The sequence below is a fragment of the Pelodiscus sinensis genome, chromosome 3 (genome assembly GCF_049634645.1).
Source record: "Pelodiscus sinensis isolate JC-2024 chromosome 3, ASM4963464v1, whole genome shotgun sequence".
NCBI lineage: Eukaryota > Metazoa > Chordata > Testudines > Trionychidae > Pelodiscus > Pelodiscus sinensis.
The window spans coordinates 68,513,039-68,538,849 of NC_134713.1; the positions used below are offsets into that span (position 1 = coordinate 68,513,039).

General features: G+C 41.4%; 1 protein-coding gene across 7 annotated transcripts in view; it reads right to left on the reverse strand.

The window, feature by feature from the left end:
* GPR63 (G protein-coupled receptor 63) overlaps positions 1-25,459 on the reverse strand; it is a 47,755-nt gene extending 22,296 nt beyond the window's left edge. For 2 of the 7 annotated variants that reach the window (XM_075923911.1, XM_075923907.1), the window contains exons 1-2: positions 25,137-25,459; positions 24,576-24,689 (exon numbers count right to left, since the gene is read on the reverse strand). The gene's annotated coding sequence lies outside the window, so the exon portion shown is untranslated. The other 5 variants (XR_012902606.1, XR_012902605.1, XM_075923909.1 and 2 more) reach the window with 5 other exon arrangements.
* Positions 25,460-25,811: the final 352 nt, after the last annotated feature.

Consider the following 25,811-nt stretch of genomic DNA (forward strand, 5'->3'; position numbering starts at 1 on the left):
AGAAACTTCAAAGACGACGAGAGAGAAGGCAGCATACAACACCAGTCATCAGCACTGAATGTGTGGTACTGGAAAAAGTTTAGAGAAAGAGCTTTTGGGTTGAATTTTGGCTGAAAGGGAGCTTCAAACAGTTTATGTGCACAATCTCATTTGTTATCTCCAGAGTTCAGAGGGATGGTTCTTTGTACAATCCATAAACAAACAGAATTCTATCAAATAGCAGACTTCATCAGCAATTTCTCCTCCTAAAAGGAAACAACCTGGAGGGTCCCAAACTTTCTCAATTATCCTACCACATCTCCACTGACTCTTACACAAATGAAATCAAAAGAATATTCAGAATTCTTTCTGTAATATTAATTAAAAGTCTGGAAAGGTCAGGAATCCATAACTGGAAGCAGTTATACATTAACTCGTGTTTTCTTACACTTTAGTAATGCAAGACCATTACAGCTTAAAGGTATTTCAGTTAACTCATGCTGCCAATATTAAAATGAGTTAAGGAGAAGCTCATTTGGTTTTGATTTTAACATCTGATTCTACAGATATAATTTCTAGAATCTATTGACTTATTGTATCTGTTACAATTAAATACAGCAATGACGGTAAAGCAATAAATGGTGTCAAATTGTGGTGCTCAAGGTCTGCTGAGATATCTGGCTGAAAATGACAAGTTTTACTCAAAAATTCTGTTGTTTACTTAAAATGTATGGCCTGGGACAACTGGGGAAACAAGTGAAATGACATCATACAAAACTAGAGAGCGAACACCTCATATTTTGAGCAACTGGGAGAGTGGTCTAATCTGTTTAAAACTCAATTTATGTTAAAACCTATTTTTAAAAAAAATGTTAATTGCAAATGGTTTTCCATTGAAAAAAGTTGTCAAATAAAGACCTTTTAAAAATGACACATTACCACAAAAAGTTATCATGAAAGAAAGTAGAAAGGATTTGCTTTGACTTTCTCCATGTTTGTCAAAACCGTTCATTTAGACTCATTTTGTGTGTCAAAATGTTTCACTTTGATAAAGTAAAAGCACTACTTTTCAACCAGTTTTATTTTAACCCAATATATAAATATAAATAATACAATGATGTATTGAGGTTATCAAAAGAAAACATTTTAGCATATTGAAACAAAACATTTAAATGTTTCCAAAGGACATTTTTTCAGAATCTTTATTTGATGAGAATTTGTCAGTGTCACTTATGCCTTCTCCCTCTCCAGCAAGTCCTCTGGATGTGTAATGATACAGCAGCATACCTTAAGGACACACACACCCTCCGCCTCTTCCTCCCCCTCCGCCTCCCAGTCATATACACCAATATGTTTAAAAAAAAAAAATCTACTATATAGTGGTAGGCCAATATATGAGAGTCAAAGTGTATGGCCTGAACTTGCAGACTTCTTACCTTCTCAATGATAATCCTTCAACAAGTTGTCAAACTCCTTTTCTGGAAGGGCTGTCTGGCGGGCAGTTTGACAGGCTGTTACAAAGGCCAAACAGTGACAAATTGTAATACAGCCATATCTCTCTCTCTATCCTCCTCTTTGGTAGCTCTACTTCTTCCACACTAAGTATATTCAATTCTTCTCTGCCCACAAAGGAATTTTTCCATAGAACTACTGCTTTTGGGTTTTTATATCTTTACCCATCCATCAAACAATAATTTTGCAGATTCCTTTTATGGTAGATATTTTATTGTCATTTCTTAATGTTAATTTTACCATTTAATTGTAAGCCATAGTGAAATACCCCATGTACCTTGGAAGGCACAGTAAGAAATTGATGCACCTTTAGTAAATATAAAATAAACAATAAAATTAATGAAGTATAAACCCAGGAAATTAATATTTCATAATTGTATGTATTTGTTTACCTGCCTACATGGGTTAAAATACTGGCTTCAAACTGCCTGATAATTCTGGGGACATTCAGCTACCACTACATTTATAGTCTGTTTTCCTTAGCAACACTATAAGCCATCTGGCTGCACACAGCTAAATTCTAATACCATATTCTCATCTATAACACAAATAGACTAAAAAGGCATTTATATTTTAAAGTATGTAGTTACTATGATAACTGAGTATGCTAATAACACAAAAAATGTATTGGTACTCAAGGGGACAAAAAGTACACACGTTGGCTTGATGGACTGGATGCCTCAGAGAACTGATGACAGGATACAGTCTTTCACTGGACTGCCTGAAAACCCTTTCTCCTCTCCTTGCAATCAGCAGAGTTGCTCAAGATGACAGTGCCTTGGTTACAAAGGGAGAGAGATGCTGACAGGTCATTTTTCAAGAATGATTTTCAATTTTAGAACTCTTCCTTCATCTTCATCCTACACAGCCCAGATTTAACAGCCTTTAGGAAGCACTACAATGCTCATTTTTACTTGGGCCTTTCTGGGACGGGCACTTTTGAGGAAGTTGGGGTATGGTGATACATATGGCAAGCTATTAAGTGTCATACAGGCTTCTCATGCAACTAAGCAGGCTACATGAAGAGGCCTGGAAGCAAAAATCATGTATGGTAAGGATATTTCGACTTGAGTTTTTTTTACTGGGGGAATGTTTAAGATAATTGTACAGGTACCTAGAACTTGCTAAATAAACAAAGCCAGCCCAGATCAGTAGCACTCATGCACTTCTACAAAACTGATGTTTCCTAATCTCTGTGAAATGAAATGAATGGATATTACCTAGTTCCTGGTAGCTGCAGGAACCATAGTAGCTGCAGTGGAAACCTCTCAGAATAAAGAGATAGGTTTGCCTGCCAAGTCTTACAAGTCAGGCAGAGTACAATACTTCCCTGCTCTCAAACACTTAAAAATGCTGAGGTGAGTTAGTATTGAGTACAGTATTGCCAAACTTTCAGCTGACATCCACCTTCACAACACAAACAACATCTAGAGTCACAGAGCTGGTCTACACTACAGTTAAACAGTAACAGAGAGGTAGCTGTGTTAGTCTGATCTTGCTAAAACAAAAGGAAAAACTATGTAGCACTAACAAGATGGTTTAATAGGTGATGAGCTTTCGTGGGCCAGACCCATTTCCTCAGATCATATTCTGGAAGAGAATTGGCATGACCATATATACCAAAGAAATACAATGAAAAAAGTGAACACATTATTCAACTGACAAATCAGATTTAGTACAGAAGGTGGGCGAGGGAGAGGGAGGGAGGGAATAGCTATTTATGAGACAATGAATGGCTAATCAGGGGTGATAAGTGGGAAGCTATCTTTGTAATGTGTAAGGTAATTAGCATCTTTCTTAAGGCCCATTCGTAAAGTGTCAAATTTAAGCATGAATGAAAGTTCTGAAGTAAAAAAAATTCACACTGTGTAATGTAATCAGGTTGACCTGAGCCCCACTGTAGACACTGCAACGCTGAAAGAAGAATTATTCCATCAACCTAGCTACCACTTCTCATTGCATGTCTACAATGCAAACCTTTACCAACGCAAATTACATAAGCATAATGCCGCCACAGTGAGTATATCACTTACGCCTGTGCATACTTGGCTCCCTTTGTTGGCGCTGCGTGTACTCAGCAGCCATGCTTGTGGTAATACACAGAGTGGTACATCAAGAATGCAATTAATCAATTATCGCCCCATGCACTTTTTTGGGAAGTTTTGACAATGCAAGGGGGGAGTGGGAAGGCAAAGAAATGAGTTATACTTTTCTGTCTAGATGCAAGGAGTCAACTTCCCAGTATGCAACTTTCTCCATCTCATAACATCTGTATCCTATAATTTTTGCACCTTTATTTAAAAAAAAAAAAACACACCAGCCCTCAAATTCACTGTTCACCCTCACCGACAGAAACATGGAGCCTGCACAGTTTTACACTACTGGCAAACACAGTGTGCACAATCATTCAGTATTTGTGGAGCCACAAGAATCACCAAATCAGAGGACAGCATGATGATTCTGTGGAGGACAGATTGCTGGGGTACACAGCAAGATCCATTTCAAATTGTTGGTAGTATTTAAAGAGCAGCTGCAGATGGTGGAGTATTACTTCTGGCTCTGAGAAACAAGCAGAAATTGTATTACAATACGATCCCACCAGATTTGAGATGACATGCAATAGCTTCAGAATTTTTGGATGTGGAAGGCCACATTCCTGGATCTATATGGGAAGCTTGAAACAGCCCTTCTACATAGGGACATCAGAATGAGAGTTTCACTGACAGAGGAGAAGCAATTGGCAATCACTCTGGAAGCCTATAACCACAGAATGCTACCAGTTAGTGGAAAATAATTTTGAAGTTGGAAAATCCTTGCCTTGCCAGCCTGTAAGTCCATTATCTCCTGCCAAGCAGGACCGTGACTCTCAACTATCTGAGAAAGATGGATTTGTAGCAGTGGGTTTCCTGAACTACAATGGAGCAATGGACAGAATTTGTATCTATTTTGGCACCATATCACCATGCCACAGATGCTCACATTAAGAGCATAAGACTGTTCTGAAAGAAACTAGCAGAAACTCTTTCCCCATTAGTGGACTACTACTGGTGATGTTGCAATGTCAAAGAGATCCTGGGCAACCCAGCCTACCTAAACTCAGTAATCTGAATGCCTGCCGCCTTGACAGCATGAAGGAAAAAATAATCTACTGCCTCAGCAGGTGCAGAATGATAGTTGAATGAGCTTTTGGTAAATTGAAGGGAGGCTGGCATTGTTTATTCACAGGGCTGGATCTGAGTGAAAACAACAGCCCAGTGGTTATAGCTGCCTGCTGTGACCTGCATAAGAACATCTTTGAAGCAAAGGGAAAATATTGCAGCCAGGATGGTGGGTGGAAGTGGAGCAGCTGAATTTGAAGAGCTAGACACAAAGGCAATTAGAAGAACTCAGTGCAAAGCTGTGCAACTCAGGGAGGCTTCTAAAGAGCCCTTTAGTAGTGAGCCACAGTAGTGCATTGTGATGTACTGTGTTCTACCTCTCCCTGCTGTTTTGGTGCCTGTTAGGAACCCTGTGGTGCTTGTTGTACATGTATGACTGTAGTGTCAATGCACCTACTAATTTTATGGCATTTGCTGTACATTTATCATTACACTGTGTTTGTTACTGATCCTATATGTTGTATCACACTGAACACCACCAAGGAAGTGGACACTTTTAAAACTGCTAGCCATTTGGCAGCAGATGTTGGGAGCTAATAAGGACAAATTATTTTCCAAACAATACAATTTGTATTGAGTAACAAAACAACTGCAAAATTATGTGCAAGTTAAAAGCAAGTACATTAAAAACACAATAAACGTGTGAAACCAAGCTTAAGAATATTTATTTCTATTTTAGTAACTGCTGCTCTCATAGGTCAGCGTACATGAAGATGTGTTTGTCCCAAGTCTCCCCTGGTGTGGAACTGCACCTCCAGATGCTACTTGGAAGGTTGAGGAGGACATAGGGAGGTGCTATAGTGCAGTTCTCCAGAGGCTGACAAGGGAGATGAACCCATGACCATTGAATCTTTAGATCCACAAGAATTTGCAGTAGCTGTTTTAGCTGTTGGAGAAGCTCCATTGTGTACTACTGCATCTCCTTCTCCTCTTCCTGGATCAGAGTTTCTGCTCATTCCTTCTCCATATAGTCTGCTATAGTGATCCTCCATGCCCTCTGCTCATGGTCTGATACAGCACTGGCTCGCAAGATCTCATTGAACTTGTCATCCCAAGTCCTCTTTTTCTTAACTGGCTCAGACATTCTGCAGGTGTGGAGCAGAAACCACTCAAGGTCATAAAAGCAGCAACTACAGATGAAACACAGAGGTATCATTGTGAGTAGTCACAGTAGAAAGCAAGAGTAAAGAGTCAGAACTCCCTTCCTTTGCTCCCCTAAAATGTTAACCAAACATGCTTATTGATACTTCTGCGTTGGAGAGCTTGCGCACTGCACCACTCACTGCACCAGCCCTGATGAGCATAGCCTGCCACAAGTGAAAGAAGTGAGAAGGGGATAACTAATGGTTTTGAGCAACTGAGCAAAGGGAAATGGTACTAAATACTGACACCATTTTCAACAGGCAGTGGTGATTTTAGCTGATCTCTCACTCCGAGATTGATGAAGCCACCAACAATACAGCTAATGCTGGCATCCCAAAGCTGTCAGGGTCCACATGCTGTTAGCCTGTTTACTGCTAAAGTTATTGTTGACCAGCATGGAAAAGTGCCCTACTGCGCAGAAAGAAATAGGGATGCCATTCATAGAAACCTTCAGGAAAGGAGTAGAGAGTATTTCATAACAGTTTTATCAATTTCTCTCAGGGGAATTCAAAGGACATCCCTGCATGCATAAACAAACTGCTCTGCATGCCCATCCACCCCTACCTAATCCCACAAGGGAACAAAAAACAGATAACAACATTACCTCTTCTGTAAAAACAACAAGGAGCGTATGGCACCTTAAAGGACCAGTGACATTAGCCAAACCGGACTGCTTCTATGCAAAATAAGTAATCAGGCATCAAGAATGGTAACATTCAAAATGCAATAAAGCACTTCAATCTCCCTGGACACTCAGTAACAGACTACAGCAAACAAAAACAAAAAGCAAGCCGGAACAAACAAAACAGGACAAACAAAACAAAAGAAAACCTTCACAACCAAACTGCAGAGCTGAAATTCATATGCAAACTTGACATAATCAAACTGGGTCTGAATAGAGATTGGGAGTGGCTAGCTCACTACAAAAAGTAATTTTCCATCTTTTAGTATTCACACTTCAACAACTGTTAGGAATGGGCCACATCCACCCTGACTGAATTGACCTCACTAGCACTGGTCTTCCTCATGGAAATGTAACACTCCCATCTTTCCACATGTATGGAAACATCAATTTGTCAGATGCATGAAACAGATACTTGCCAAAGTGGGCTCCAGCCCATTAAAATGTATGACCAAATGAATTTGTTAGTCTTTAAGGTGCCATAGGACTCTTCCTTGCTTTTGCTGAAGCAGACTAACATGGCCACTCCCCTGAAAGTTGATCTCTCTCTAGGTATACTGCTATCTCTTCTAGTAGGAGTAAAACAGTGAAAAGTCAGTAGCTGCACCCTGTTAAGTTTGGGGCACCATTAGGATTTCATTGTAATGGGAAATACATTTACACACTTACCTAAGGTTTGTTCCCCTGCATCAGGCTCACCTGAGCTTTTGCTGGACTATGGCAGAGTCCCAAAAGGGTGTTTTTCTTTTAGCATAGTGAACCCCCTACTCATTTTTCATGCTCCCCTTTCTTCTCTTCTTCTGTGACACCAGCTCCTCAGAGTTATACAATGTGAAATATTTGTAGGGTCTCTGCCATCAATGGCATGCAGCTGTTTGTAAAAGCAGTTGGTCTGCGACTCAGCACCATACTGACTGTTGTCTTCCCAAGCCTTCTGATATGCCTGCCACAGCTCCTTCACTTTCATGTGGCACTGCTGCTGTTCTCTGTCATTTCCCTTCTTCTGCAACTACTGTGAGATCTGCTCATAGAGGTCCACATTTCTGTGGCTGGTCCATAGCTCTGCTTGCACAACCTCTTCTCCCCATAAGTTCAGGAGATCCAATATCAGTTGCAGGCAACAATGGAGATCTGCTCAGTAAGCTGGACAGTCAGGAGAAGACATTTTAAAAATATTTGAACTTTTGAAGTATGAGAGGGCGGGGAAGAAGAGGGAGAAAGTTTCCAGTCTCAGCGACTCGTGGGCAGTGGAGTTCCTAATTGTGGGCAGTGGAGTTCCTAATTGTGACCAGAGTAGACACTGTCAGGTATTGTGGGGAAGCTGCTGAAGAACTAGCAGGGTTGACACAGGTCTGCACTTATACTGTCACCCTCAGTACCTCACATGGATGCCAGTGTAACTGTGTTGCCCTAATAGAGAACTTACGTTAGTGGGAGAAAAACCTCAAGTATCAACCCCTGCACAACTAGGTTGATTCAAGGCAGCTTACATTGAATTATCATAACTTTGTAGCATAGACCAGACATCAGAGGGATAGATATGCTAAGCAATAGAAGAATCATTGTACTAAGTGTCTACACTAGAAAAGCCAAAGTATTTCTAATCTAGACACACTCTTAGAAGATACTCCAAAGATTCAAGTCAGCCCACCTTTAACATTTAGGCTGCAAAATCCACAAACTATGCTGACCTAACTCTCAGTGTAGATTAATGCTTCCATTAATGTTGCTATTATTATTCAGGGAAATTATGATGTTCCCATACAGAGTGCATTAAAAAAATCTAAAATATATTTTATAAAATTAAAATTAAATTTGAAATTGGAAAACATAGGTGGAAGTCTAAACCTATTATAATCTATTAAAATTATTTCAACAAAAATTATAAAGGCGTGTATCTTTGCTACCAAGGTTTAAAGAAAGTCAAACTACTTAACTAGGACAAGTCATTGGCTCAGCACCTGGAATCAGAGTTTGCTCATGTGTCCCATCTGCTTTTGACAGTAGTCTCTTCTGCAGGTTCACTGAAAACATTTTCTTCGTTTCAAGTAGTTTAGTTCAGTGACTACTTCATTGTAGGGATGGTAAATTTTGATTGAACAACTAAATGTGCCGGGTCCTAACTGCTGCTCCTCTGCCTTTTAAACTACATTTAAAAGGCAGAGGGGCAGTGGGGAACGCAGGGACTCAAGCAGTCCCCGCTTGTGCTGTGTGCTGACTGCTGCACCTTTGCCTTTTAGCTCTTACTATATTTAAAGGGCAGAGGTGCAGCAGTTGGGACCTGGCATGAGGGGAGACTGCTTGAGTCCGTGCTCACGCCATTTCCCCCATTGCAACTTTGCCTCTCCTGCCCACCTGCAGAGATGGTGATGGAGGAAATGGGCTTATAAGATACAGACGCAGCAAAAGGGAGGGAAGTGACTAGTTGAGTAGTGACTCGACTACCTGAGTAGTGACTCGACTACCTGATAAGCCTAGGCTTATCGGGTGGTCAACTCGTCACTTACATCCCTACTTCAAAGTTAAAAATCAATTGATTGATTGGAAAAAAGTAGGTGAGAGGATGAAATCTACCAGTTCTAAAACCTTGAAGGCCATGGGCAAAGGAAACATGCAGTTCAATGGACTATAGATAACATTTATTTTGCTTAAGAAATACATTTTCAATGCAAAATTCATGTTTTACGTCCATGAACCCTAGTTGTAGCATTTTTCCAAATTAATGCTGAGTTACTTCCCTCCTTTTATTAAAGTTTTTTTGCTACACTCTGACTCTGTGCTTCTGAGAAGAGAAGTACAGGCAGTCCCCGGGTTACGTACAAGATAGGGACTGTAGGTTTGTTCTTAAGTTGAATTTGTATGTAAGTCGGAACTGGTACATATTGTAGGGGAAACTCTGGCCAAACATTTCTCCAGAGCTCAGTTTTATTCTCCCACACCTCACTTCCCTCAGTCCTTTATTCTCAAGCTGAGGTGTCTGCTGAGAAAAGCCGCTCCGCGTCTCCCTGGTCTGCTGGGGGCGGCGCTAGCTTCGTGTCTCCCTGGTCTGCTGGGGGGAAGCAGCTAGTGCGGGGTTGCCTCACCCCGTTTGTAAGTAGGGATCTGATGTAAGTCGGATCCATGTAACCCGGGGACTGCCTGTATTGCCTTTTGAAGGTGCCCAGAGTGTGATGTGTGATTGTCCCAGGTCACTGGATGGGGACTCAAGCTGGTTTGGGTATTGTATTATTGAAAAGGGTCCCTTAAATACTGAACCAGGCCCTTATTGCTGCCAACTCTACCTGGCAGAAGGGTTACACTAACTTTTGAGCTCTAATGGTGAGCTGTTCAAATGAGTTAGGGCATTCTGGGAGAGGGGGCTTTCATTTTCACTAGATGTACAGATTCTGCTCTGTAAACAAAGAGGGAGTCCATTTCTAGTGCTGTTGCTACATACACCTTTCTAAAGCACTTTCTTCACATATACACACGCAAACGTCTGATGATTGAGCGCAAGCATGCCTGAGTGCCCTCTTTAAAAGCCTCAAGGAAGGTTTTTGATTAGTCTTTTGTAAATTATGATCTAAATATAATTTAAAATAGTCAGAAAAATATAATTTAATAGCCAAATACACACCGACCATCAACATGCAAAAAAAAAAAAAAAAAAAAAAAATCACAAATTGATGGAAACTTCAAAAGTAACAAACAACACAGAAGACCTTAAACCTAAGTGATTTGATAAAATACAAAACTCAATGGAAAAAGGCTAAGTAATAAATTGTCCAAAGAGCATCAGAATGTAGAATAATTTCAACATTTTAAAAAGGCATTTTTACTATTTTTGGCACTGGAAAAAGTTGAGAAAAGGGCAACATAATGCTAAGGGGTATGGAACAAGCTGCCATATGAAGACAGATTAATAATACTAGGACTTTTCATCTTAGAAAAGAGATGACTAAGTGGAGATATGATAGAGGTCTATAAAATCATGACTGGTGATGTGGAAAAAGTGAATAAAGAAGAGTTATGTATTCCTTCCCATGTTACAAGAATGAGGTGTCACCAAATGACATTAATAGGTAGCAGGTTTAAAACAAGCAAAATCAAGCATTTCACACACAGCACAGACAACCTGTGGAACACCACGCGAGAAGATGTTGTGCAGAACATAACTAAAACAGGGTTTAAAAAAAAAAAAGAGCTAGATACATGTATGGAGGATAGGTCCATTAATGACTATTAGCCAGGATGGGAAGGAATGGTGTCTCTGACCTCTGTTTGACAGACACAGGGGATGGATTGCCTGATGATTACCTGCTCTTTTCATTCCCTCTGGGGCACCTAGCATTGGCCACTTTGTTCTGACCCAGTATGGACTTTATAATAATGGAAAAGCGTGATTTCAGAACATAAACAAAGAACTATATAGCTTTTTGAACATCTTACTATTTTATGGAGTACAATAAATCCTAATGCAATAAACTGCTCTAATAGTTTTTTTTTTTTATAATCCAGTCAATTCAGCCTTAGAAAGTACAATTTTTACAATCTTCATATAAAAATCTGTTTTTTTCTTTGTAGGTCTGTTGCATAAATTTTCCTCTGTGGACTTTAAAATAACTTAAATTGAACACCCTAAATTAGTGGATACTTTTGACCTAATTTTTTTCTGTTCTTCAGCTTCCCATCATAAAATGTAAATAATACCACCTCCTGGCCTCACAGAAGTGTTCTGAGCAGTGAGGATAAATTAATTAATGTTTACAAAGCACCTTGATAGTATAGTGATAAACGCTATAGAAAATTAATGATAAAATGAATAATTCTGTCTTCAGAGCATGGTTTGAATAGTGTGCAGCACATAAAGCATGGGACCACAAACTGAACAAAGAGGAGAAAACAAAATATTGAATAGATGCTCATTAAGCCATCCTGTGCACTGAATGAGGAAGGAATCTTGTGGAAATAGTATGTGATCATGTAATTAAAGACTGTATTATCAGTGCTGGCCTGAGACCAAATGGGACCCTGGGCGAAGAGGCTCTTTAGCACTCCAACCCGTTTGTTAAACTTTTTTTAATTGAATTTGTAGCTCATTTAGTAATTTGGGTGCATGATTTATCTCTTTCACACAAGATGCCAACAACAAAAACAGCACCCTGAGCCAGATGCCTTCCAAGCATGGCACCCCTTGGGTCTCCTGCCTCTAATATGGCCCAGAGTGTATACAAAGCTGAATTAAGGCTGCACATGCAACTTTAATTCTAGGATTTTTCGTAAATTCTGAGTGCTTGATTTTGCAACCTTAATGTTTTTAACACAGTTTTGTATGTGTGATATTATAGGCAGGGTTGTTACTGCTGCTGATTGAGATTGCCAGATATTTCTCATTATAAGACCCTATTTTCACTTGCTTTTGGACTTTGCCAGAAAAATTCAACTCAGTATTTCTGGGAAAATTCCAGTGAAAATAGTTCAGCGACGTCCAAGAAAAAAGGATAAATATGCACATATTATGGAGTAAATTCTGCACCACTGTGCAATAAAGAATTTTGCAGAAATTAATATTACGTGCATAAACTTTATTTTCCCCACAAAAATGAGCTACAGTGCTGCTAGCCACCACAAGGGGCAACTGGACCTGACAGAGCCCAGCTCACACATAGAAGACAGAGCTTGAGGGCAGCATACAAGAAACTCCTTGCAAACCTGGGACAGACATCAGGCTGTTTCTTCCTCTGGATCCCTTGCTTTTGGGGGAGGGAGGCAGGTGTCTTGGCTGGGGGGGAGGGCATGTCTGAGGTATGAGGGGGGAGGGTGCAGGTATCTGGGCAAGGGGGACTAGGGTTGCCAGGTGTCCGGTTTTGAACCGGACAGTCCAGTATTTGAGCTTTCTGTTCAGGAAACAAATTGAGAAAATATAAATGTACTTTCTAAATAAGATATCATGTAGACTGTTATGTCATGTCAAGTGTGTCCAGTATTTTTGTTGAAACCATCTGACAATCCTAAGGGGAACCCCACAACTAGGATCGGGGGGGGGGGGGGAGGAGGAGGATGGGGAAGAGGTCACAGGAACTAGATCGTCATAGGGGTTTCTTCAATTCTCTATTCAGGGAACAATTTTTTGTGTGTGTCTGTATTTTTACAGACATACTGCTGACGAGTATTTGGAAATAAACCACCAAAAAACCTGAAACTGGTGTGATTATTTGGGTGTTATTTTGACAAAAATTACAGAATTTTAAAATATTGTGGGCAGTACTTGTAATTGTTGGTGCATAACTTAAATTTTTAGGCACAGAATTCCCCCAGGGTAGCTATTAAAAATATCCAGCATCCTTCCTTTGAAAAGTTCTTATGCCACTATGTTTCAAAGCAAGGATTTTAAACTTGGCAGAGGTTTGGTCTTTGCACCGTGAATGTGCCCTTTGCTGTCACCAAGAAAATCCACACAGATTTGGCTAAATTATAAAACTGGGGGAGGGAGGGGCGTATTACCATATGAACATGGTCAGCTACTAAATTCCCTAAGACTCCCTCCACACTGGCAATACAGGTCTGAGTAAAACTTTCCCTAAAATTGTAATTTTGGGCTATTTTAGGCCTTGCTAGGTTTGGGTACCAGAACTGAGAGCAGGAAGCCAGTCTCTCCCGTGTTTTCAATGATATCCCAGCCCCTGATGGTACCAAGAAAGAATGAAGCAATAGGATGCCTGATTTGAATGGGGGGGGGGGGGGGGGAAGAGAGACAGACCTGCAATGAAAATAGGCAGAACAGCTGGAGAAAAGGGAAAAAGGGACTAAGAGCAGAAGCTGTGGAGACACAGAGGCTACGTCTACACTACAAGGTTTTTGAGCAAAAACAGCTGTTTTTGTACAAAAACCTGGGGAGCAGCCACACCTCAAATGAGCTCTTGCACAACTAAATGGGCAGTTAAATAGCAGAACAGAGGGCTTTTTATGTCATAGGTAAACCTCCTTTTCTGATGCATAACTGCTTTTAGCGCTACAGCTATTGTGCAAGGTGGCAAGTGAGGACGCTCCAGATTTCTTGTGCTAGAAATCCCTATGGCAGTGGTCCCCAACATGGCACCCGAAGGCACCATGGCACCTGCCATTGCATTTATGTTCGCCTGCCTAGAGATCAGGGCCAGCCTGAGCCATTATTGCGCCCCGGGCTCCGGCGCATGTGCAGCCCCCACCCTGGGCATGTGGCACATGCGTGGTGCTGCCCCCAGGCACGTGGCGCATGCGCGGCCCCACCACGGGACGCCCGGCAGCCCCAAAAGGTTGGGGATCACTGCCCTATGGAAAAAAGGCACAGCTGCTCTGACGGCCATTTTGTAAATGGCCATCAGAGCTTTTTTGTGGAAGAGCGTCAGCAGAGTGGATGCTCTCTTGCGCAAAAGCACATTGCTTTTGTGATGTGCTTTGAGGTGTGGACGTGCTCTTGCGCAAGAAGTTTTTGCACAAAAACTCTAGCACAAAAGGCTTCTTGTGCAAGAAGCCTATATTGTAGACGTAGCCAGACTGTGCATGACACCAGGAGGGGTTATAAGGATGTGTTTTGGGAAGGACACTTGGATCTACTAGGCAAGAAGGTTGGAAATAGGAGCTGTGGGAAAACTGATTGGCTAATCAAGGAAACTGGGATTGAAAAAAAAAAAACCTGACGAAACTGGGAATGGGTAGACAAGGAGAATGGTATTAAGATTGAAGAGCCAGATGTGGGGCAGAGACAGGTTAAAGGGGATAAGGCAGAAGAGTCACACTTTGGGAGAGAAATGGGCAGAAAACAGGGTGGATAAAAATCAATTATTAAAAAAAATATTAAATTGGATTTTTGATAAAATGCTCTTTGAGGAAAAACCTATATAAAGACAATTTTAATTAAGATACATGATAGCTTAAAGATCATCATGGAATAGGGATTATAAATTCTAATCCATGTAATTTTTAAGAAAAAAAATTGTAATTGAGTTCCAATAGTTCATGGATTAGGGATTCAATCTTATGGGGGTTCCAGAGGCTTCTGATTACATTAAGGTTTATCTTTCTGTCTACCCAATGGGAGTCAGTGTTCAGTAGATACCATTAGATATGCACAGTTTTGCAGTTCTCAAACTGTGGATTTGTGTCTCCAGAAATAATATTTTTGCTTTCAACAAGCATGTTGAGAGAAAGAAAGATGTGAGAAATACCAGACAATCCTATTGTCCCTATCTCCATTTTAGTTAAGAACAGTTTTAACAAAACAAACCTGATTTAAAAAAAAACTTGAATGTTTAACTAAATTGAAAAAAATCATAGGCTTGTTTTGTTCAATTATATGTATTTACTGTTGAAGAAAAAAAATCCAGAATACATAATATTGTTGTTTTAGTTTAATAAAACAATTTAAATGTATGTTTGGTGATGTTCTCCTCCCAATACAGCATGGCAAGAAAATCCTCCAAATATTATTGATTAACCTGTTAAATTGGAGATAGTTTACCTCCCAATGACTCCATAAATATCTGCTTCGATTACCTTTGATAAATGAAATAACAATCATTCATTTTCTCATATATCTGTAAAACTAATCTCAAAAGTTTTCAAAACACTGTTTAAAAATGTACAGCGTCTACATTTTAAAATGAAACCTACATCTATGTCTGAGTTGTGAAGAACGTTTATCAAGGTTATGACAACCAACAAAAACGTATTTTTATGTAGAAAACCCATGATTAAGTTGAGCCTTCCTTACTAGTGATTGAAATCATGGTTACGTCACGTCTTCCTGTCTAAAGATTTAAATCAAATCCACCCTGGCAGAAAAGTCTGCACCCACTACAGCATACTTCCCATCAGAGCCTCAAATGGTCAAATAGATCTCAATTTTTTGGAGTCTCGCCATTCCTTTGCTGCCAACAAATACTTGTGAAAACATCTTGCAGAACGACAACATAGTATTACTATCAGTTAGCCCATTAGCTTAAGTGGCAAAAGTCTGCATGTGATTCAAGGTTCATACCCTACACATGTCAACGGTCCAGGCATCAACAGGATGCAACATGATGGAATTTCTACTTTTTCAGTGTGCTTTTTAGAAAGCCTAGGAATGACACCCACAAGCTAAGTTAAAAGAACACAGGCAACCCCTAATGTTTGAGTGCTTGCCTTTGCAATCTTAATGTTTATTTCAACAGCAAATTATACCCGATTCAGCAAAGTACCTCAAAAGTGCCATTAAAGTCAATTGGATTACTCCCATACGTCAAATTAGGCTTGTCCCATTTTCACTGAGAATCTCCCAGATTCAGGCTCCGTCTGCCAGAGGCTACTGCAGCCAAACTGGGAGATTTTGGGCACGAACAGTCCAGCAGTGCATCAGGAAGAAGGCAGGCTTCCTGCTTTCCCTCCTTCCATGCTGTTCTCAGAAGCAGGCATGGCAAGGTCCCTACAGCCCTAGGAGGGGGCATGGAGTCTCTGAGCACTGCCTGTGCCTCAGGTGCTGACTCCGCAGCTTCCATTGGCCGGGAACTGCAGCAGCAGGAGCTGCAGGGGTGGTGCCTGCAGAACGGAGCAGCACACAGAGCTTCCTGGCCCTCTCTGCCTAGGAGCCGCTGTTGAATAACACCTTACTATTGAGTATAAGTCGCTGCCAGAGGGATCTGTCCGTTGCTTTTGGGAACCACACATGGCAATCACCACCCTCCACATCCCCTCCTGTACCCCAACTTCTTACCCCAGACTCAGCCTGAAGCCCCCTCCTATATTCCAAATCCCTCGGCCTCACCCTGCAGTTAACACTCCACTCTGACTTCCTTTGCAAAGTACTCAGTGCTTTTCATCAGACGACCTCAATGTAAGAACTAGGACTATTATCTAGACACATTGAGATATCTTCCATTACTATCCTAATAAAAACAAATCCAAACCATAATATACTGTATACACATATTCTACAATCAAGATGTGACCAAGAATATGCAAAACACCATAGATTTGAACAAAAAAGCAAAATGCATGTTTACAAAATTCCAGACTGATATTCACATGCCCAAGATTTGTTCATAATTCTGATGAAAAAGAATATGTGCATCAAGAAAGCTACTTGGACTTCAGCCATGCTAGCTACTTTAAAACCTGCTTCGAACCATTTAGCCCAAGCATTCTGTCATGCTAGTTGTTGCAGAGTAAATAATTTGCTGTCAAGTAAAAAAAAACCTGTTCTATTGAAATTGTTCCTTGCAATTAAATAAAGGCATTGGGATAAGAATATTGTCAAGCTTTGGGGTTGGTTCTAATACCCTTACTCACGTTGAATCAAGGTAGATAAAAATCAATTATTTTTAAAAAATGTAAAAAAAATCTGATTTTACTTTTATTGATTATTAAAAAAATCCAATTTAATACTAAATTTCTTGTTTACAATTAAATCTCATCACAAACACACTACACATACACTTGCTGTCTCAAAAAATGAATTAATGGCCCTAGTCTGTCCAGCCTATTAGCTCTTGCTTCTTTAAATTCCTGGCTTTCAATTTCTGTTTCTCAGCAGACTACAGTAACATGTACAAAGGAAGAGCCAAGTTGGATAGGATTGTTTTTGTTCTGTGCTTATGAAGTGATGGACTTCAGCCAAGCACAGCAGAGGAGTTAGGTTAAGATGATTTAAAGACAGAGACACAATATATAGGAAAGGAGTAGGGTTACCAGATGGTTTCAAAAAAATACCGGACACACTTGATCTCAGATTTGGGGAAGTGGGGGTGGACCGGCTGGGAGGCAAACGGGGCTGGCCAGGAGGAGGTCGGGGGAGTGGGGATGGCCAGGGGGCAGGGTGGGGAGAAGACCGGCTGGCGAAGAGCGGGGCTGGCCAGGGGGAGTGGGGCTGGCCGGGGGGAGAATCGGCCGGCAGAGAGTGGGACTAGCCCGGGCGCAAGCAGATCCTGGGGTGCTGCCCATCCCGTGCACAGTCCCAGCGGGGTGCACGGGAGAGTCCAGCCCCGGGGATTCCATCCGGCTCTGGCCCCGCCCCCCTCCTCTCTACTGTGTAGTTGCATACTGCCTGTTTGGTAGACACGCTCACACAGTGTGAGCATGTCTACCGGCCAGACAGTACGCAGCTACGTACTGATACTCATGATAATAATAAAACTTAATTAGAAAATACATTTATATGTCCGGTATTTTCTCAATTTGTTTCCTGGACAGAAAGCTGAAATACCAGACTGTCCGGTTCAAAACCGGACACCTGGCAACCCTAGAAAGGAGAGAGGCAGAAGAGAAAGGAACTGTAGACTGGATTAGAAATGCAAGCAAGTAGTCAAGTTGGCTACTCACTCCCCCCCCCCCCCCCCACTTTGTTGCCTCTGTATCAGAGGCAGCAAGCAGGGAGGGAAACAGGAGCCGGTGCTGGGGGAAACCGGCTTAAAAGCCGGTTCTCCCCAGCACCGTCTCTGGAGAGCCACCTCTCCCCCCATCATGCTGCTACTTCTATCAATCAGAGGCAGCAGGGAGGGGGTAGGGTGGGCCAGGCTTGCCGCAGGCAGGGGATACTGGACCCAGCACAAGCTGGGACTGAGCAAGCCCAGCTCAGTCCCGGATTACTCCAGGTTCAGGAGCTCTCACTGCTGCGGCTCTGCAATTTAAATGTAGTAGGAGCCGAGCTGCCTGCATGCTCGACTCTTACGACATTCAAACTGAAGAGCTGCAGTGGGGGGTAGTTCAGGGACATGGCACGAGCTGGGACTGAGCAAGCCTTCCCTTATCGACTACATGATTAGTGAATTACCTGCCTCTTAACATCCTTAGAATAGACTAGAAAGCTTCCTATATTCCCCACACTTTTACTGTCATGGCTTCTAAGTGTAAGGGAGACCATATCTGGGTAAATTCACTCCTTGAGTAAAAAAAGGAAAACCTGTCAAGTGTAAGCAGTGCAAGATGGTGATGTAGGGACTAATTACAGGAATGAAGCATTACCAAGAAAACTGCTTACTGGGAGAAAATGATGTGGATTAAAATGTGGATATGTCTGAAGAACAATGTGGATCAACTGGTTAGTAACTTAACTAATTAAACAAGCCATAAGGATTAGCGAAGATCAACTTTTTTTTTCTAGCAACAACCAATGTAGTTTGGAAATTTACTTGTTAAATCACACTTATACTAAAAGGCATAAAGAGAGTCTTGAAGAATGATTCATTGCAAAGTGAACTAGTTAAGTAGGTTTAGAATCTATCATCCAAATATATGGTACTGAAAGCTGCAATAAAGGAAATTTAGAATTGACACACTGTAGCAGCTGACATTTTATTATTTTATATTACATAATACATGCCCCTTATTTTGGAACATCATTGCTACACATCATAATGGTGATGCCTTAAATCTATTCCCTATTTAACTTAAGCTTATCTCAGCTGTCCCAAAGAATCTCTATCCTATACTTGTTTTGGTGCAAGTGCCTTGTAAGCACACGTCCGTCTTAGCCTTTTTGGTAACTTGGAATCTTATCTGCATCCTTACTAAAAAAAATTTTAAAAAAATTTAAATGATTAACTGAATAGAGTGAGAAGAATGACTATCAAAATCATTTTTAAAATTTATTTCAAGATCCTATTTAAGCATAAGATACTTTGTCTATTTGCAACAACTTCAGAGTCACTGGTACTTTTAGCAGGAGTGCTGCAACTAAACATATTTCAGACAATCAAGTAGCAACAGCAAACAAAAGATTTCAAACATCCAGTAAAAGTATCACCATGGATAAGTTTGTAGTAAAGACCAGAAAATATCAACAATATATAATAGATGAAAAAGACTGCCTGGCTCATTTAAACCACAAATTCTCCTTTTCACATTGTTAACAATAAAAACCTTTTACTGACATGGTCGAGTCCTTATGACCAGGCTACACACCTGGTACAGCAGACATTGGTGGAAGGTTACTAGATACACTGTATGAGAAGGAGCTTGAACAGTGTGCAAGAGATAAATACAGGAAATTTACCAATTTAACCCTTGATAAGTGAAGCACTTCAAGAGATATTAACAAAAGAAATCTCACAAGAAAATGGAACTACAGGCATTAAGAAAGCAAATTGATCAAACACTACCTCCACCCCATTTTCTCGCGAACATTCTTAACCTCCCTTCCCCCACCATATAAAGGTAGCTGCCTACATTCTGAAGATGATGCTACTGCCATGACATGGGCATCTCAAAGTCACTCTTCAGTGATGCCAGTAATAATGAATGTCAGGGCTGAAGCAAAACCATTTAATCAGTATGTTTACTGATGATGTTTTGAACAAAGTCACTCCCCTGAATTGGTGAAAATGATTAACCAGGCACCTTGATACAGAGTTCCTTCAGTTGCTAAGACAACTTTTCACAGCAGTCAGTTCCTCTGCAAGCACAGAGACTATTGTCATCATTTGCTATTATTCACTCAAAGCGTAAAAAAAAAATCAACTGGGAGTTGAAAAAAAGCAGGAACTCTTATTTTTTTTTCAGTCTATGAATCAAAATGACAGAGGGAGTGTGGAATAGGAGAACTAGCTGTAGAAGTTTTAAGGGCACTACACAATTACTGCTCTGAGGACGTGTCTGTTAGAGTTGATAAAATTTAAAAATTTAAAAAGTTTAAGGACTTCCCTCAGCCAGCAACTCAGGAAACCGCTGTAACTGAAAATGTGAAAAAATCATGTAATATTTAATATTTAGTTTAAAAAATATTGGTTCTATTGTGTTTGTGTGTATGATTTAGTTCTTACCATTCCTAATGTACTGCTGCTGCATCTGCAGCTTGACACAAGTAATGAGCATTAGGTACTATTCCCTACATTAATAGAAATCAAGTTATATAAAAAAACAGATTAGATATTGTAAAATGCTGTACTGTGTGGTAAATTAACATATTAGTGATCAGATTTGCACCATTGTTTAAGAAATATGTGCAGTAGTATCAGCAGGAAACTTGATTTAAAAATTAATGATTTTTTCTTGGGTGATTTAAATAATGATTTAAAAATCAGTCCACTAAGTGCTGAATGGAACCCTAGCAGCCCAGTGGGTCTGTCCCAGAAACAAATTTGGAGTGGGAGGAGGGAAAATAAGTTGTGCCACTCTTTCCTCACTAACACAGCTTATTTCCCCTTCTGCTGCACGGGCCAGTATATGAGGTGACGGTGCAGAGAAATGAAGCCAAGCCTTTCCACACCTTGTCTGATCACCTGTGCAGGAGAGAATAGCATCATAAACACAGCTGCATTCCCCACCTCTCCTATATAATTTCACCTTATGGGTAGCAAACACAGGGGAATAAGGGACAACCTTAGAGTTCCTTACGCCCCCAGACAAGTGCAGCAGCCACTTGTAAGTGAGCCCATTGAGATCAATGGGATTACTTATTGATCAAGTTATTACTCAAAATGGACTGGAGTATCCGAATGTAGCTGAAATGAGCAAAGGCAAATTCTACACAATTAAATATCTTAATTTATCTTAAGATCTTTTGTTTGTTCAAATGAGAACACAATATATAGTGGAGTGAATATGCAAAATGTCTACCGTGAAATAAGGTTATCAGAAGCATGTGAGAATCCCTATGTTTTAATGCCCCCATCGTATCTACAGCACTTCAAAGAAGGACCAATGTCCTAACAGAATGTAAGAGACTCGTCCATGTTTCCTTCTACTACAGTAAGTAAAGCTATCTACACACAAATGGTTACACGACAGTGCTACCTGTCCCCAACTTCAAAACTCCAAACCTCTTCTCATCACTGAGGGTTAGTCTACAACAGCACCAGTACAGCTGCACCATTGTAGCATGTCTGGTGAAGAGATCTCCCACCAGCATAATAAAGCCACCTCCATAAGAGGCAGTAGCAATGTTGGCAGGAGACATTCTCCTGCTAACATATGCTGTGCATACTGATGCTATCCATATAGTGCTGTCCATACTAATGTCACTCAGGATGAAACGGGGGAGAAGGGGCAAGAATTAATTCACACCCCAAAGCAACATAAATTATACTGAGTACGTGGTAGAATATAGAAGAAGCCTTTAATATGCTATGCCTACAAACATTACTTACTCTTATTATTAAAGGGAGATTTTCAGAATAGCACAGAAATGAAATGTGCAATTTTATTAGGCATAATCCTAACAGTGTCAACATCTCTTAAGAGATGAGCAGATAATGGGAAATGAGTATGTCCCTGTCAGTTTTGTCCTTCTTGGTTAAAACTGTTCACATATAGATTGTGCATGTGATTCACTAATGTTGACATGATTCATATACTTTTTCTCATTTATAAAAAGGCAGTTATACATTTGACACACATTGAGATCATAAAGACACTGCCTAGTAACTTATGCATGTAAAATTGCATAAGCAAAGCATCTGGGTTTCTGATGTGAGATAATGAGTGCAAAAATTCAATTTTTCAGTTATGAAAACCAGCAACAAATATTCAAAGATGATCACACTGAATAAAAAACACTCTAATACTACTGATCAGTGTCAAATCTGCTTTTGTAGATAGGTTCATTACAATGATTTTTTTAAGTCTAATATGACCTGTTGAACCTGACATCACTGACAGTAGAGAGTAGAACACTTTGCAAACACTGAAGCAAAGCACATTAAAGAGCTGGCAGTGCTTAGTTTTTCCATGTAACTGCCTTTGAAAAATGGCTTGTAACAGATATTCAAAAATGGTCTATTTAATGTGAGAAAGATGCACCATATATCCCTCACAATAGCACAGAATCGTTGTACAAAATGTATTTCCCAGTATTTAAACATTTATTCTTCAATAAAAATAAACATTTTTGACAGCCCCCTCAGCCAGCCACACACAAACACACACAGCTTGCTTGCCACATCTTCTCCTGCTCCATTTTGCAAACAAAGGTGTTACCTGTAGCTTTATGCATATATATTCCTTTGTTTTACTCCATTTTAATAGGAAAATAGCTATACCGTAACTGATTTGTTAGAAGTGACTTACTCTTCTACTTATTGAAACACTTCATAGCGTGCCTTGTATTATTTGACTTTATACAGTCATGTGTGAAAGATGCTAGGCAAAAAGTTGCTTTGCCTACACAAAGCCCACAAATAAAACTGTTCTATCCTGATCAGAAATGCAATTTCTCATGTTTTCATATAGGGCACTTTTTTGACTAAAAGACTCTTTAATCAAAAATATATCAATGGGTGCATATGTTTGCCTAATCAAAAACTTTGCACAATCAAGATGATAGATACAAAATACTGCTGGCAACTACAGAAAATTTTAATATAACTAGATTGTGTTGTAGTTTTCACAAAGAATTGACAATCTTCTTTTCTTAGGAAATAAATAATATGAATCCTCTGGTTAAAAGTATTTTGTATTTCAAAACTACAGAATATATTTTAAAATAGAAATTGGGTCCCTAGCTACCCAATTCAATCAGCAATTCTGCAGACAAAGTGGACACAATACATAAGAGAGAGAGAGAACTGGAAGTAAAAAAAACAGAGAAATACGGACACCGTATAAGCTATAAAATCAAATAAAAAAAACACAATTGAAAAGGTAAGCAATGACAAGAGATGACATTGATCCCTTTAAATATCTACTATAAATGTATCTTCTAGAGCGGTGTTTCTTAACTTTTTTTATAAAGTACTGTACTCCTTTTTCAAAGAAAAAAAAATATAAGTATTCTCAGTACCTACAGTTTTCAGAGACACAATTTTTTTCTACCATTGCAACACATTCGTTTAAACAACTTAATTGGATGTAAAAAAATTATTTCAATATCCTATTTAAGCATAAGATACTTTGACTATCTATTTGCAACAACTTCAGAGTCATTGGTACTTTTAGCAGCAGTGTCTCTCCCTCCCCCCCCCAAAACGTCTCTCAAGTACCCCCTAAAGGGACTCGTACCACGGGTTGAGAAACACTGGTCTAGAGAATAATAGGGAGCTTTAGTGTTTGGATCACATACTGACCTACAGCTTTTATTTAGAAGCCACCCCACAGACCAAATCCCCATCTCAGGCAATAAATGAAAACATATGGTCTGTGGGTTCTTGCCACCTTTGCAAAGATCACTATAGACAAGTTTAAGCAGATATAAAATAATGCCAGAATCTGAAGGGGCAGCTGAAGGAAAAAACAGAAAAAACTGAAAGGCTTCATGTGCAGGTTTGTCTGGGGAAACAAGTGTGTGAGAAACCTGAAGTGCCTACCTCATCTCTGACAAAACCTCTCCTTTTTAGCACCTTTAGATTTGGACAGGAGTCTGTGTCTTCCGCTGAACTCCCCAGCAGTGCAACTGCTGAAGACTGTCACAAAACCCTAGTAACCACTCTGCCTATTTAATTAATAGCTAGATAAAGGGCTCCTGGAGTCAGGGATTTCCCCCCTCCACAAACACACACACACACACACCATCGCCTGAATTTCCCCAACAGCCCCCCAGTTTTGTGAACTATGGTGCCATACAGCCCACCTTCACCGTCACGGTGTCACCCCTTATCGGCCCTGACACCCACCCCCTTGTATATTCGAACCCCCCCCCCCCAATTCAATTCCTGGGGAGGCTACTGCCTGCAGTAAAGCCAGGATGAAGCAGATTTTCTCCACCTAGAAGGCAGGCTGGAGAGGATCAGCCGCTTGCGTTGGGTCTGACAGCCAGTCGCCTGGGGCCCAGGAGTCTAAGTAGTGTTTCGGGTACAGATTTCTAAAATGGCCTAGCTGCTTAGAGACCACAGCCCGAATGGAAGAGCCCCAGGTGCCATGGAGAAGCTGCATTGCTAGCTCAGCCCCAGTCAGAAAGGCGAGACTTCGGCTAGGACTGGGTTCCCATGGAGGTGCCCCCGCACGGCAAGTTACATAAAACAAATGCACCGAGGAGAATTGTGCAGGACTCTCGAAATCAAGAAAGCGAGCCCGGCACAGTGCTGGGGTTCACCTCTGCCCTCTCTCCTATTCCACTCGCGCTGGCGCATACACACAGGCACATCCACCCCGTCCGCCCGCCCCGCACCCACAACTGGAGCGAGCCGCTCGGCTCGACCAGCTGGCGAAGGGTGCACGAGAGAACAAAGTCTCACCTCAGAGCACGCGCCGCGCCTTGCGGATCCCGGCGGAGCAAACGCCCGGCCTGAGCCGATGCCTCCCGGAACTTTCCCGACATCGCAGCAGCAGCAGCAGCTCGCTGCCCCCGACTGGAGAAAACAAAAGGTTCAAAGCTGGGAGCAGCAGGAGGAGGCGGCGGCGGCGGCAGCCCGCGAGGCGCATTGCTTGCAAGCGCGAGCTGCTGTCTCTGCTTGCGGCTGCCCCCCACGGTAGCCCGCCTGCGCCTCGCTCCGCGCCACCTCCCCCATGGGTTCGAGGCTGGATCTGCGGCTGCTGGGCAAAGCGGCTGGAAGCCCGGTCGGGGGAGGGAACGTTTCCCTGCCAGCCGCCTCCTTCAACTAACCACTTCCCTGCTGTTGGCGGTCCCGGGCTAAGCAGCGCTGCTGCTGCTGCTGCTGCTGCTGCTGCGGGGGCGGGTCCCGGCCTGGGAGGGGAGGAGACTCCGCGAGCGTGCACCAGTGGCCGCGCGCTCCGCCGAGCATCCCCCGGGCCGGGCTCGCCACGCCGGCCGCTCCAGGTATGTAGGAGCTGCGCGCCTTGCACCTGCGTTCGCTGTCAGAGGCCCGCTGAAATGGAGGAGCTGGTACTTCCCGAGGGAAAGAGCTCGCTGCCAGCCAGGTGCTGCTCAGAGCCGGAGTGGACCTGCCTGCACCGGCGGGGGGAAGGGGGGCGTGCAATGGAAAGTCTGCTCTGGGCACCACCTGCAAATTATTACCAGCCTCTGCTATGGAAACACTGAGTGTGGGTGATCCTGCTTTTATTCGGTCCTCACCTTCGCATTAAGTTCTCGCTATTAAATAGGATGCTTAAAGCACATGCACACATGGCATTCCCATTAGGGGAGATGGATGTTGCTGCTCGCTATTTACAACAAATCGTTTGCCTCTCATTGGCTTGGCACATAAATATCAATATGCTCCATTTCTCTAATGGATTCCCCCCGCCTTATCCCAACTGTAGTTATGATCAGAAAAATGACTGTAAAAATAGTATTTCCTCACTCCATAGGTCTGCTTCCTTTGTGCATTGAGTCATGTATGCTGACTTTAGTGACTAAAATAATTTGTATTACTTTTGACTCCCCACAGAGCCAATACAAGCAAGAGGAAGAAGGTATATTCAGTTTGGCTCATGCATCATCAGTAAAACTGTAAACTAAATTTAACTGCAGAATCTTCAAACAAGATGCATGTTAATTGCATCAGTAACAC